The sequence below is a fragment of the Cervus elaphus genome, chromosome 26 (genome assembly GCF_910594005.1).
Source record: "Cervus elaphus chromosome 26, mCerEla1.1, whole genome shotgun sequence".
NCBI classification, from domain to species: Eukaryota; Metazoa; Chordata; class Mammalia; order Artiodactyla; family Cervidae; genus Cervus; species Cervus elaphus.
This window is the reverse complement of record NC_057840.1, coordinates 33,450,267-33,464,857: the sequence shown is the minus strand read 5'-3', so window position 1 is coordinate 33,464,857 and position 14,591 is coordinate 33,450,267. Positions and strand designations below refer to the sequence as shown.

At 42.4% G+C, this 14,591-nt stretch overlaps 1 pseudogene; it reads right to left on the bottom strand.

Annotated features, from left to right (window-relative positions):
- The window catches only part of LOC122684251, a 99,383-nt pseudogene that overhangs the window by 44,558 nt on the left and 40,234 nt on the right, over nt 1–14,591 (bottom strand).

The window sequence follows — 14,591 nt, the reverse complement described above, 5'->3', positions numbered from 1 at the left end:
TGCCCCAGAGTAGTCCTAGACCTTTTGTGGGCCAAAGTAACTGCTCAAAGAAAGGGTTGGAGGACTGAGGCCAGAACAGGAATTTCCAGGTTCCCCGTGGAGACCGGGATCCAGCGCTGCCACCGGGCGCCACCTGGCGGTCTCTTCCGGTTGCTTGTTCTACACTGGTAGCCTGTGTGATCCATTTTCTTCCCCCTCATAATTTACTTTTATGCAGCATCCAGCCAGCATCAAACATCTCACGTTCACATCTCAGGGCTATCCCCTGGTGAAGAGTGAAATGATCCAACACTCTTTGGGACTGACAAGACCTCCTAATTCTTGGGAAGTGGTCTATCAATGACATAGTGGTCTATCAATGACATTGAGAGGTCAACGTCTGTGACAGAGGGATCCATCTCTCTGTTATCACGGGGCTTCTGGCCTTTGCTAGCTTCAGGGATGACTGAGTCCTGACCTCAGAGGGTCGCGCTGACACCTCAGCACGGGCAGTGCTCCATTTCATGTCTTGTCACTGAGTGAGGCTGGGTTCCCAATTTATAGATTTGCAAATGGATGCGAGCAGAATATGACGGAAGTAGCAAGAGCAATCAGGTGGAGTTTCATGTTCTTGGAAGTATGCTCGTTTTTGACACCCATTAAAATCACCTCCCGGTTGGTTCCACTCCCATCTGGAGTCTACTTTCTCTCTGGGGGTGGCCAGGCCTGTCCAGAGAGGCCTGTCTTCCCCCACCTGGCTGTCCTGACCAGGACTCTAACGCTGTCCTTCTGTCTTTCTCCTGCTCTCCCAGTCACTTGTCTTTTCACCAGACTCCTCCACTGGGGCTACGTGCTCCCCGTGTTGCCTCTTCCCAGAGATTATACCCAAGCCCCTGCTCCCCACGCCTATGCATGAGAGTCTTCCCCTGACACATCGATCACCTGAACCCACCAAGCTGGTGCCCCACCCAAGCCTGTGTCCTGTCCTCCTCCAAGCCCCCATGTGTCTCTTGTCCCCAAATTGATACGCACCAGGCTCTTGGCCTCCTTCATCAATAGACATCAATCAGAGGAAAGACAATAGCAATAAATCAAATTTCTTAATCAAAAGAAATTGAGGCAAGGCTTTATTGGGGCTCCTGCTGCAGCAGAGGGGAGTGAGAACAAATGACAGGTTCCTTGCTTGCTCACTCCCCGAGGTAGTGGGGTGAGCTTGTTCCTTCTATGGGGTGAGGGGAGGGGTGTGCCCAGGGGTCAGTCAGTGGGGTGGCTTAGGTGACTGGCTGATCCCTTAAGTGTTGTGTGTGAGGCTGCGCCATGACAGGCAGCCTAGATTAGGAGTAGGCCTGGTTTTCCAGGGTAACTTGATTATCAGGCCACCTGGAGCCAGCCAATCGACATGCGCCTAGCAAGAAAAAGGGAACCTATCAGGGGAAAGCTGAAAAGCCCGTGAACGCCCAAGTTTGAAAAAAGCCCGCGAAGGTTTGAGCCAATAAGATTACTTTGCAAACATGTAACCAATCCGCTTAAGCCAGCTACCAAGTTCTTATGCACACCCTATATATTTGGGTAACAGCTTGGGCTCAGCGCTCTCTGACCCCGCATCACTGCGTTGGACGCGGCAGGAGCCCTGACTCGAGTCAGCAATAAACTTCCCTTTTTTTGTGAGTTGCATTGTCTTGGAAGCCTTCTCTTCCTGCTCGGGGATTTGGACATCGGGCATAACATTTGGGGGCTCGTCCGGGATCCCTTGACCGGGGAAAGAGAACACTTCCAGGACAGAGGGGAAGGATAAATAATAGCACCGGTGCTCAGGCAGGACAGGAAAGTCCAGTGTAAATCTGAGGCCCTGCTGAGAAGCAGGAAGGTATCTGGCGCAGGAGAAAGCTTTCTATAAAGGGGGAACAGATTGGACGTTCCAGCCGGCGCAAGACCGAGGCCAGCGAGCGCGCTGGAAGGCAGCCGGCTCTGCGGGAAGGAGAGTTCCTCTCCTGATCCTGAGTCTGGTGAGCAGTGGACGCCATGCGGTAAGGTAAACCTTGTACCAGGGGGCAAGAAAATTCAGGGGGCCCAAAAACCCAGCGCTGTGTTGTCGGCCGACGTTTGTCTGTCCGTGTGTTTGTCTTCAGCTCTCCGTGTTTGTGTGTGTGCCGGCATTGTCTCTTGTCTCCCTTTTCTGGAAGCCCAGGGAAAAGTCCTGTAATGCCTGGGTGTCTGTAGGTGGCAGGAGACGTCTGTAAGTCCACCTCTTTTGCCCCCCTCTCCCGCCTCCTCCTCCTTCTTCTTTCAACCTGGCTTCCTTTCCTCCTTTTGAAATCTTTGAAGATATCTGAAGTTTTGTGTCTCTATAGAAGGTTTTCTGAGAGACTGTATTCTTGTATTCAAGGGAGTGTCTGATGAGGACTGCCAGGTTTATATGTGTTTTAACTCTGTTCTGTGTTGTGATTTGTGACGGCTATTTTGCTTTGTCTGGCCACCATTTAGACCTGCCACCATTTTGTTAGAACTTGATTTTCTTTCCCTGTGCCTTGAGACCAGGGCTTTCAGGAATACCCATCTAGACCATCTTTAACCCCTGAGACTGCGGGGAAAAAAAAAAAAAAAGAAAGAAAAAGAAAAAAAAGAAGCCTTTAAAAATGTTGTTTATTTAAATTTTATATTGTAATATCTAATTCATGACCAAACTTAGAAAATGAAGCCAGATCTTGCATTGTGTCTGTCTAAATATGTTTTGGTATGTCTTTGTCCCTGGAAAATATTTTTTAGGTTAATTTGTAAATGAGCTCTATTTAATTGGCTTAAAAAAAGGGGGTAAGCACTTACAAATCAAATAATTCTAAATTAAACAATAAATTCCAGGTTTAGGTGAACTGGGAAATATTCAGTATTAAATACCTGATATTAATGTTTGTTTGTTGACCTATCTAATATAGACATGTCTTAGAGTAATTAACATCAAGTGAAATATTTTCATTGTACCTAGGTTTAATATAAGTTAAATATTATACCTGTTACGGGTTTGTCAACAAGGAAATTACCTCGAGTGAAAAAAAAACTTCTAAAAAATGTAGATGAGGTATGAGTTTGTATATAAACTCTATTAAAGATAATTGTTCTTTAAAAATATCTGTTTAAAATAGTCTCTCCAGATTGGTGTAACTTGAATTTCTAACGGTTGTGCTAAACTAAGTATTAAAAGTTTATTAAATAATTAGGTCATTTCCAAATGAAATAAGATTTTGAAACATTTACTACTAAACACTGATTTCCTTTTACAAAAAAACTAAAGAGATTTGGGACTATAAATAAATAATGTTTGATGCCATCCTAAAATGTTTTAAGAAAGCAAGGGTTTTAGAAATTATCACTGGTTATTTATGCTCACCAATCTATAAAATGCTAATATAAAAGTTAGCTCTTGGTTGCTAAAGGAAAGCAAGAAGTGTGCTTTCAGTAAAAAAAGTGTAAAAAAAATACTAAAAAGAGTTATGCATGATCAGGATTTTCTAAAATTAGATTACAATTAGTTAGATAAATAGATTTTGTTAAGAATGACACGGTCATAAGAAAACTGGCTAGGGCCAATTAGGTCCAAGATGGCAGAACTGACTTTCACTAGACCTTGAGCCTTGGTATTTGCACCCATTGTGACATATCAACAAGCTAAATGATACACCCATCAACATTGACTAAATCTGACCAAATGTTCTAAAGCTTTTAATTGATCTTTTCAATAAAACTTCCTAAATCGAATTCTTTTGAAGTTCCTTTGACATCTAGCTAACTTTGGGGTGTTTCAGAGGGCCCCTGAAACATCCCAAAGAGAGATATTAAACTGTTTATTTGGTTGGTTAAATTACATGAAAAAGATTATCAAATGAGTAGTAAATCGCTCATGTTATAATGTATAAAAAATTACTAATACAGATATCCTAGAAATTATATGGAGTTCTTAACATTTTGATATGTCTTGGTATTCTAATGAAAAACCTGATGACTTCACAAAAGTTAACAAAGGATTGAATGAACCAGTGAATGTGCTTATAACTTTTATGGTTTCTATCTGAGAAATTACAGGTTTAAATCGTGTGTTTTCCAGGAGTAGGAAAAACTACACTACACCAAGATGAAAAGACAACAACATCAGAGGTAGACAGCTTGCCCAAGATGCTGGATCTGCTTCGTATGATCATTTATAATGTTTTCTTGACTTCTTAGACCTTTGCATATAAAACAAATGCTTTTCTATCATTGGCCTGATTCTATGCCAGTTTTAAAAATCAATCCAATTGTTGGGTTTGTGGCCAATTACCTGTATCTAGTTCTGGGTTACCTTGGTAAATTTCTCTACTATAAGACTCTAACTGGTTGGCCCTGAGGAAATTTACTTAAAAAAAAATTATAGTCATATTCAGGTCACTGTGATACTACCAGACGGGATCCCCTCACTGGGCCAATTAAAAATGCCTACTCTGACTCTGGCCATAAATTTGAGCCTTTTTCTATTCCTCAAGCTCAATCAGAGCAAAAAGAGAAGTTTTAGCAAAAGAAAAAGAAATCTCCCACAATTATGAGATAGATTTATATAGATAACACCAGGCTATGGTAATTTAAGTTTAAAGTCTCCTCTGTGTTAAAAACAATTAAATCATACTAAAGGTAATCAGTCTAGTAACACTAGAAAACTGGGCTATGTGCCTTATAGATGGTGGTGTTAATGTATAATTTCCCTGAAAGATAAAGATTTGTACAGAGTAGACTAAGTCAGACGACCTGGGATGGGCTACATCTAATGGAAGCTCTTAAGTCTTACTTGTGACTTTACTAGTACTGCTGGCTATGTTCTTTGTATTTCACCTGTTTTACAAAATTGCTATTTCTTACAGTGCCAAATGTGTGACTGAGGCCTCTGATAAAATAATATATAGTTCCCTATGAGATCGATGATGATGGCAGTGTAACTCTAGATATGAGAAAAAGCAACAAGAGGGAATGTTTTCCTGGACCAAGAGGCTAGTAAGACAGGTGGTCCAGAGAATTTTGGACACTGTTTTATGGCCTAGTCCAGTAACAGCACATTGAGTGGCCTGTCAACAAATTCTTTGCCAAACCTGAGAATGGACATTCTCAGCACTGTGGGATAAAATGGTCATGAAACGCCCCCCTCAAAATCATGGTCAAGTTTATGAGCAAAAAGGGGCTCTGCCAACTGAAGATTGACACTTGCCATCTACATCTACAGAGATTAAATCATGGCCACTGCAACTGCTGACTTTCAACGGCCCTGAAAGGAGTTCAGGGTGAAGATCAAGAATGAGGCGTTCCGTGCTCTGGGAAAAACTGGCAGAACAGGCCTTCAGATAGTTAGATCTTTTCAGGAGATTTTATGAGTCCCAATTCTTGCATCTTCTCATACCTAGAAAAACACTGACATCATTAATGGTGCCATCTGCTTGGCTATTAAAGAAAAATTTTACAATTAAAAGTCAAAATAGAGTACTCAGCTATGGTTCAGACATCCTGGGAAATAACCAGGTGTTACTATGGGTGTAATTTCAGATTAGACATTGTATTGCTAAACACTTGAGTTTTCTGAGTCATGTCAGGCTTAGATGCCACCATTCTCAAAACAATGTCTGCTGGAAGCTAGTAACTTCTACCTTACTTTTTATAAAACTAGGCAACTGGCCACCTGGCTACAAGTCTCCCTGAAGTGCCAGGTCCTGACTGGGTTTCAGGCCTATTCTTCTAAAAGAAAGAGATTTATTTTGTCTATTAAAACTCCAGTTATCCTTCCTTTAGCTACTACTAACTGGGTATGTTACAACAAAATGGCAGACCAAGAGATTGAGATTTTAATCATACAAGGCTCAAATCTAGGACTTGGAACTCAGGAATACTTCCAATTCAGTGTCTCTTCTCCAAGCTGAGGCAGGCCTATGCCCCATTTTGACAAGAAATTATCACAGTCATAGTTGCCCTCTTCCCTAAATTAAAACTGAGCAAGACTCTGTGGGGTGGTGACTCTGGAGTACAGATCTGCTGTACTGTAGGATATAGGCTTTATTCAGCCTCCTTGAACTTCCCTGATTCCAAAGGGTAGATTCAAACAATTGCTAATCAGGAAAGGGAAAAAAATACAGAAACAGAGGAAAACAATCAAATGGTGGTACAGCCTTGAGACGGTCCTGGTTCCTACTCAAAGAAATATGCATAACAATGTCTTTTGAGTTCTTCTACAGAACTGGAGCCCCCACCCAGGTGAAAGATGGTAACTTCAGACTAAACACAAGATTCCTAGAACACAGCTCTGTTGCTTGACCACCAGCCAATCACCCCAAATGTTGCCTCCTGTTTCTGGGGACCAGTGATGACCATCCTGTTAGGTCTCCTGTTTGGCCCCTGTCTATTTTATCTCTGAGAGGCGCCAAAAGTTTCAAACTAAGTTGCTGTTATTACAAGAGTAAAAGCTGGTTTCAGATATAAAACACCCCAACTTAGGTCAGGTAGAGACAGACTTCTGCTCTGCTAGGCAGGCCTACGCCCAGGCACAGCAGGAAGAAGTTACAGAAGAAAGAGACCTCTGCCCCAATTCCCAAAAAGCATCTTGAGTATGAAGTCTCTCAAGGGGGAGTTGTTAGGGAAAACACACTGCCTGTCCATCCACCTAATGTTACTCAGATCTCAATATTTGACTGCCCCCACAGATGATATAGAAGACCCATGATTGGGCCTTCCACAGAAACAACAAGACGGGGGGAATGTGAGGCTGCGCCATGACAGGCAGCCTAGATTAGGAGTAGGCCTGGTTTTCCAGGGTAACATGATTATCAGGCCACCTGGAGCCAGCCAATCGACATGCGCCTAGCAAGAAAAAGGGAACCTATCAGGGGAAAGCTGAAAAGCCCGTGAACGCCCAAGTTTGAAAAAAGCCCGCGAAGGTTTGAGCCAATAAGATTACTTTGCAAACATGTAACCAATCCGCTTAAGCCAGCTACCAAGTTCTTATGCACACCCTATATATTTGGGTAACAGCTTGGGCTCAGTGCTCTCTGACCCCGCATCACTGCGTTGGACGCGGCAGGAGCCCTGACTCGAGTCAGCAATAAACTTCCCTTTTTTTGTGAGTTGCATTGTCTTGGAAGCCTTCTCTCTTCCCGCTCGGGGATTTGGACATCGGACATAATATTGTGCACTGGGGGCACGTGAGGTATGTTGCTTTTGCTCTGGGCTCTTCAAAAGTGGCTGTTGGGTTTTTCAACTCTTTGTATCTTTTTTCCAGAATTTGATTCAACTACTCCAACTAAAAAGCAATCTATTTATTTAAACCTTTTTATTTTGTATTGGGTATAGAAAACAGTGTTGGGATAGTTTCAGGTGAATAGCTAAGGGACTCACCCGTACACATACATGTATCCATTCTCCCTACACTCCCATCCTGACAGGGCACTCACATAACATTGAGCAGAGTTGTGGGTTCCTTCCTTGGGCTGGGAAGATCCCCTGGAGAAGGAAAGAGCAACCCTCTCCAGTATTCTTGGCTGGAAAATTCCATGGACAGAGGAGCTGGTAGGCTACAGTCCATGAGGACAGAAAGAGTTGGACACACACAGAAAGGTACACACACAGACACACCATGTCTTAGGCCCTTGACGGCTCTCCATTTTAAATAGAGCAGGGTGTACATGAACTTTCCATACTCCCTAACAATCTCTTTCCCCCATCCTACCCCCAGCAACTAGAAGTTTGTTCTCTAACTAAGTCTGTGAGTCTCTTTCTGAGAACGCAAAACATCCTTATTGCTGATATGAAGAAAGTATTATGAGTTTGGATAGAAGATCCAACCAGCCACAACATTTTCTGGACCCAAAGCCTAATCAAGATCAAAGCTCCAACTCTCTTCATTTCTATGAAGACTGAAAGAGGTGAAAAAGCTGCAGAAGAAAAATTTGAAGCCATCAGGGGGTGGTTTATGAAGTTTAAGGGAAGAAGCCATCTCCATAACATAAAGTGCCAAGTGTAGTTACTAGACCTGCTGTAGAAGCTGCTGCAAGTTTTCCAAAAGATTTAGCAAAGATAATTTATGAAGATGGCTCCACTGAATCAGAGATTTTCAGTGTAGACAAAATATCCATCTATTGGAAGAAGATGCCCGCCAGGACTTTGATACCTGGGGAGGAGTAGTCAATGCCTGGCTTCAAAGATTCCAAGAACAGGCTGATTCTCTTGATAAGGACTAATGCAGCAGATTACTGGAAGTCAATGGTCACTTGCCACTTGGAAAATTCTATACAGAGTGAAGTAAGTCAGAAAGAAAAACAGCAATACAGTATACTAACGCATATATATGGAATTTGGAAAGATGGTAACGATAACCCTGTATGTGAGACAGCAAGAGAGACACAGATGCATTGAACAGTCTTTTGGACTCTGTGGGAGAGGGCGAGGGTGGGATGATATGGGAGAATGGCATTGAAACATGCAAATTATCTTATGTGAGGTGAATCGCCAGTCCAGGTTCAATGCATGATACAGGATGCTCGGGGCTGGTGCACTGGGATGACCCAGAGGGATGAGATGGGGAGGGAGTTGGGAGGGGGCTTCAGGATGGGGAACACAAGTACACCCATGGTGGATTCAAGTCAATGTATGGCAAAACCAATACAATGTTGTAAAATAAAATAAATAAATAATTTAAATATAAAAAATATGAAAAGAAAATCATATGGGACTAAAAAAAAAAAAAAGGAAAATTCTAAAGCCCTTTAGAATTAGGCTGAAGCTCTTCTGCCTGTGCTCTGTAAATGAAACAATGAAGCCTGGATGACAGCATACCTGTTTACAACATTGGTGGCCAAGTGTTTTAAGTCCAATGCTGAGACTAACTGCTCAGAAAGAAAGAGTCCTTTCAAAATATTACTGCTGATTGACAAAGCATTCAAGAATGTGATGGAGAAGTACAATGAGATTCATGTTATTTTCATGGCTGCCAACACAATATCCATTCCGAAGCTCATGGATCATGGAGTAACTATGATATTCAACTCACAGTATTTAGGAAGTACATTATAGGCTATAGCTGTATAGATAGTTATTCCTCTGTTGGATCTGGCAAAGGTAACTGAAAAATTTCTGCACTGAATTCATTTTTTAAAAAAACGATGTAATCTTTTTAAAAAACATTTGCTAATTAATTTTTTTGGTTGCATTGGGCTTAATTGAGGCATGCGGGGTCTCTGCTGGGTCGTGCAGGATCCTTCATCACAGCACACAGACTCTCTAGTCGTGTTGCCTGGGCTCAGTAGTTGCGACACCTGGGCTTAGTTGTTGGGCAACATGTGGGATCTTAGGACTCAGAACAAGTAGTTGTCTGAACAGGTATCAAGTCGTCATTCCTTGCATTGGAGGGTAGATTCTTCATCACTGGGCCACCAGAGAAGTCCCTTTACATTGGATTCATGATGATAGAATCTACTGAAAACAGTGAGTCATGGGAATAGGTTGAAATATCAACATTATTATTATTATTTTTTGAAATATCAACATTAATGCAAGTATGGGAGAAGTAGATTTCTACCTTCACAGATGACTTTGAGGAATTCAAGAATTCACTGGAGAAAGTAAGTGCAGATGTAGTGGAAATAACAAGGAAGTTAGAGTTAGAAGTAGAGCCTGAAGATGTGGCTGAATTGCTACAATTGCATCATAAAGCTGAAATGAATGAGGGTTCATTCTCATGCGTGAGCAAAGAAAGTGGTTTCCTGAAAGAGAAACTGCTCTTGGTGAAGAAGCTATGAAGTTTATTGAAATGACAACAAAGAATTTAGAATACAACATAAAGTTAGTTGGAAAAAGCAGCAGCAGGCTGCAGAGGATTAACTCCAGTTTTCAAAGAACTTCTGCTCTGGTTAAATACACTGTTAAAGGGCACTGCATGCTCCAGAGAAATCTGTGAAAGGAAAAGTCAAACGATGTGGCAAACTTCATTGTTGTCCTTCAGCAACCACCATCCTGATCAGTCAGCAGACCTAGACACTGAGATAAGACCCTCCACCAGCAAAAAGATTTAGAATTGTGAAGGCACAGGTGATGCTCAAACTACTTTATTTTAGAAACAAATTGTTGTTAATGAAATTCTGTATATTATTTATTTAGTCGTAAAGCTATTGCATGTGTAACAGATGTCAGACAGTGTCAATTAAACTATATACAAAGTGGGAAATGAAAAATTTGTGTGATTCACTTTATCATGATATTCAACTTACTGCCCTGGTCTGGAACACAGCCTGGACTGTCTCTGAGGTTTTGCTCTATCTACATGGCTTTTGGTCTACATTTTCCATCTGGAACTAACATTGAGTTGGTTGTGTAGTAAGATGGTCAACGATCTACCGTTGAGACACAGTGAAGTATTCATCTCAAGACAGGATTCAGTTTTACTCCTACAAACAATGTAAGAAAACTCCTGTTATTGCATTTTCTGTACCACTTGATCCTGATTTATTTTAAAATCTGTCAGTTATTTGAATATATGAGGATATCCCAGCAATTTTTTGGTCAGGTTGATTATTCAGGATATGTTCAATCTTTTCACAGGTTTACAGTTCTATGAACACCTACATGACCTTCTAGAACTAACACCCCAAAAGATGTCCTTTTCATCATAGGGGATTGGAATGAAAAGGTAGGAAGTCAAGAGATTCCAGGAGTAACAGGCAAGTTTGGCCTTGGAGTACAAAATGAAGGCAGGAAAAAGCTATTTTGAGTTTTGTCAAGAGTACACACTAGTCAGAGCAAAAACACTCTTCCACCAAAACAAGAGAAGACTCTACACATGGACATTACCAGATGGTCAATATTGAAATTAGACAGATTATATTCCTTGTAGCCAAAGGTGGAGAACCTCTATACAGTCAGCAAATGCAAGACTGGGAGCTGACTGTTGCTTAGGTCATGAGGTCCTTATTGTAAAATTCAGACTTAAATTGAAGAAAGTAGGAAAAACCACTAGGCCATTCGGCTATGACCTAAATCAAATGTCTTATATTATACAATGGAAGTGACAAATAGATTTAAGGGATTATATGTTGTACACAGAGTTCCTGAAGAACTATGGAAGGAGGTTCATGACATTTTACAGCAGGTGCTGACCAAAACCATCCCCAAGAAAAAGAAATGCAAGAAGACAAAATGATTTCTGAGGTCGTCTTACAAATAGCTGAGAAAAGAAGAGACGTGAAAGGCAAAGGAGAGAAGGAAAGATCTACCCATCTGAATGCAGAATTTCCAAGAATAGCAAGGAGAGGTAAGAAAGGCTTCCTAGATGATCAATGCAAATACAGGAAAAAAACAGAAAGGGAAAGACTAGAGATCTCTTCAAGAAAATTTCAGATACCAAGCTAACATTTCATGCAAAGATGGGCACAATGAAGGACAAATCGAAAAGACCTAACAGAAGCAGAAGAGATGAAAAAGCAGTGACAAAAACAGACAGAAGACATGTCCAAAAAAGCTCTGAGTGACCTCAATAACCACGATGGTGTGGTCACTGATTTAGAGCCAGGTATCTTGGAGTGTGAAGTCAAGTGGGCCTTAGGAAGAATTACTAAGAACACAGCTAGTGGAGGTGATGGAATTCCAGCTGAGCAATTTAGAATCCTAAACGATGATGCTGTTAGAATGCTGCACTCAATATGCCAGCATATCTGGAAAACTCCGCAACGGTCACAGGACTGGAAACTGTCGTTTTTCATTCCAATACCAAAGAAGGCTCAAACTCTCATACCATCGTACACATACGCATACTGTCCACTCCCCTTCTGTCCCAGGCTCCCCTGTCCACAGTCACACACACACACACACACACACACACACACACACACACACACACACACACACACAAAGGTTCCCAACATTCTCACACACTAGTTGTGACTGCTCTCCACACATCCAACACACTCTTTCCGGCATTCCCTCACTCTCTTCACATTCACCTTCCTATTACAAATTAGTAATGTGTGGGGTGTTTCCCACACACCTAGGTGGGAAATGGCAACCCACTCCAGTATTTTTTCCTGGAGAATCCCATGGACGGAGAAGCTGGGAGGGCCACAGTGCACAGGGTCGCAAAGAGTCAGAGATGACTGAGCAGCTAACACGGTCACTTCGCTCTCCTGCCCTCCTCATCTCACCCATACCCACTCTCTGTCTCTCTCTCTCACAAACACACAGTCACACTGACCAGTTCTCCCCAAGATACTGGGCCTTCCAGCTGCCCCAAAGTCACACACAGCTCGGGGTGGTTCTGGGAAGGGGCTGGCTGCCAGGACTCCGCCCCAGGGCTGAGCCAGGAACTTCAGGTCTCTGTCTGGGTCCTATCTGGAAAGGTGCCTTCTCCTTTTTAATGCTCCAGCCCCATATCTAAAACTACTCACCAAACGTGCTCCTACTGGCATACAGCCCCGAGTCCACACAAACAGTCACCTTCATGCATTAATCAACCTAAAATGAACGTTTGTGTATTGTACTAAATAGAAATCCTCCTTTAGCTACAGGATTAGCCAGCTCTCCCGATGTCATGTATTGATCAGTGTTCCCTTCTCTGGTATTTATTACCTCGTCTAATAGGTGTCACATTTCTAGACATCCCTGGATCTGTTTCTTGGCTCTTTTCTAAAACTGCCTCCTGCCTTCCTTCTTGCTCACCAGTTCCCTTTGTGCTGGGAATGCCGCCTAGGCCCTGGCAAGCTTGGTTGGGACAGTGAAGTCTTCATAAAAAATTAGCACAAATTCTATGGCTTGAAACAACCAAAATTTATTCTTTCAAGACTGTGAGGGTTAGTAGTCAGAAATCAGGGTGTCAGTAGGGCCCTCTCTGAAGGCTCTAAGGGAGGGTCCATCTTGTCTCTTCCTGACTACTGGTGGTTGCATGGAGAAGGAAATCGCGACACACCCCAGTATGCTTGCCTGGAGAATGCCATGGACAGAGGAGCCTGGTGGGCTGCAGTCCATGGGGCCGCAAAGAGGCGGACACGACCGAGGTACCGTGCACAGCTCTGTGGTTCCCGGAAACCCTTGGCGTTGCGGAGCTCGTGTCTATTTCTGCCCTTCCATGACACTCTTCCCGTGGGTCTTGTCTCCCTGTATCCGTCTCTTCTTTGCATGTCCACATTTCTCTCTCCTGGTAAAGGCACCAGTCACTGGATTAGAGCCCACCCTAATCCACCCTGGCCTCACCTTGGTTGGATTACATCTGCACACACCCTATTTCCAGGTGAGGTCTCCTTCACCTAATGGTAAGGACTTCAACACATTTGAGCCCCTAAAATAAAGGACTTTCAATAAACATTCATGTGATTCTCATTGGGCAAAAAAGGTACAATGTATAATTGAATTCTCTGCATCACTGAATATATTCCTGACAGGAGAAAACTTCAAGTTTGTCCAGACATAAGTGAAAACTGAAAGGTTAAAATTTTTTCCGATCTTGTCTTCTTCTCGTCCTGGTATGAATGTATGAGCTCAAATATCCTCTTGGTTTGAGCATTGTTTTTAGGTGTTTCTGAGGTTTTAGGTGTTTCTGAGGTTTAGGTGTTTCTGAGGTTTTAGGTGTTTCTGAGGTTTTAGGTGTTTCTGAGGTTTAGGTGTTTCTGAGGTTTTAGGTGTTTCTGAGGTTTAGGTGTTTCTGAAGTTTTAGGTGTTTCTGAGGTTTAGGTGTTTCTGAGGTTTTAGGTGTTTCTGAGGTTTTAGGTGTTTCTGAGGTTTAGGTGTTTCTGAGGTTTTAGGTGTTTCTGAGGTTTTAGGTGTTTCTGAGGCTTAGGGGTTCTCTGTTAGCCAGTTCAGTGCAGTCTCACTTTCTAAACGGGAAATATTAATCCAAGAGTTAATTCTCTTCAGTTTTGTTGTGCGTGAGCTACTTTAGAGCACCTGATAAGGGTCCATCTAGGTGGTGGATAGTCCTTTAACTAATATCTTTTCCAGTATGCATAATTTCCTGGTTGCAAGTCATGGAACATCTAATCTTCATCCATAAATCACTGAGATAAGATTTAGAATCAAGCTTAGAATGTCTTTTTAATAATTCAGCTAGGGGCTTCCCTGGTGGCTCCTTGGTGATGAATCTGCCTGCCAGTGCAGGAGACATAGGTTCAATCCCTGTCCGGGAAGATCCCACATGCTGCAAAACAACTAAGCTCATGGGCCACGAATACTGAGGCTGTGCTCTGGAGCCTGGGAGCCTCAACTCATACTTTTGTGTCATGACATCTAGGCAGTTAGCACTTGACTGTGGTTTCTGCATATGTATTAGTCTGCTACGTCTCTAAAGAAAAGCTACTTTTCTATACTCAGAACACCAAATATGACACCACAATGTGGATTTTAGAAAGTCTGCTCCAGGAGTCGGGATCCAACCAAACATATACTTCCGATTGTATCACAACACAGACTGCAACCAGACACCACCGACTGAGTGGTTTCAACAAGGCTTCCTGGAGGTGAGGATTTTATCACATGAATTAAGAAGAACACATTCAGCCCATAAAAGCATGCGGTAACTTAACTATACATGAAAGTGAGTGTGAACACATAAATTATGTCTCATTAAATCACAT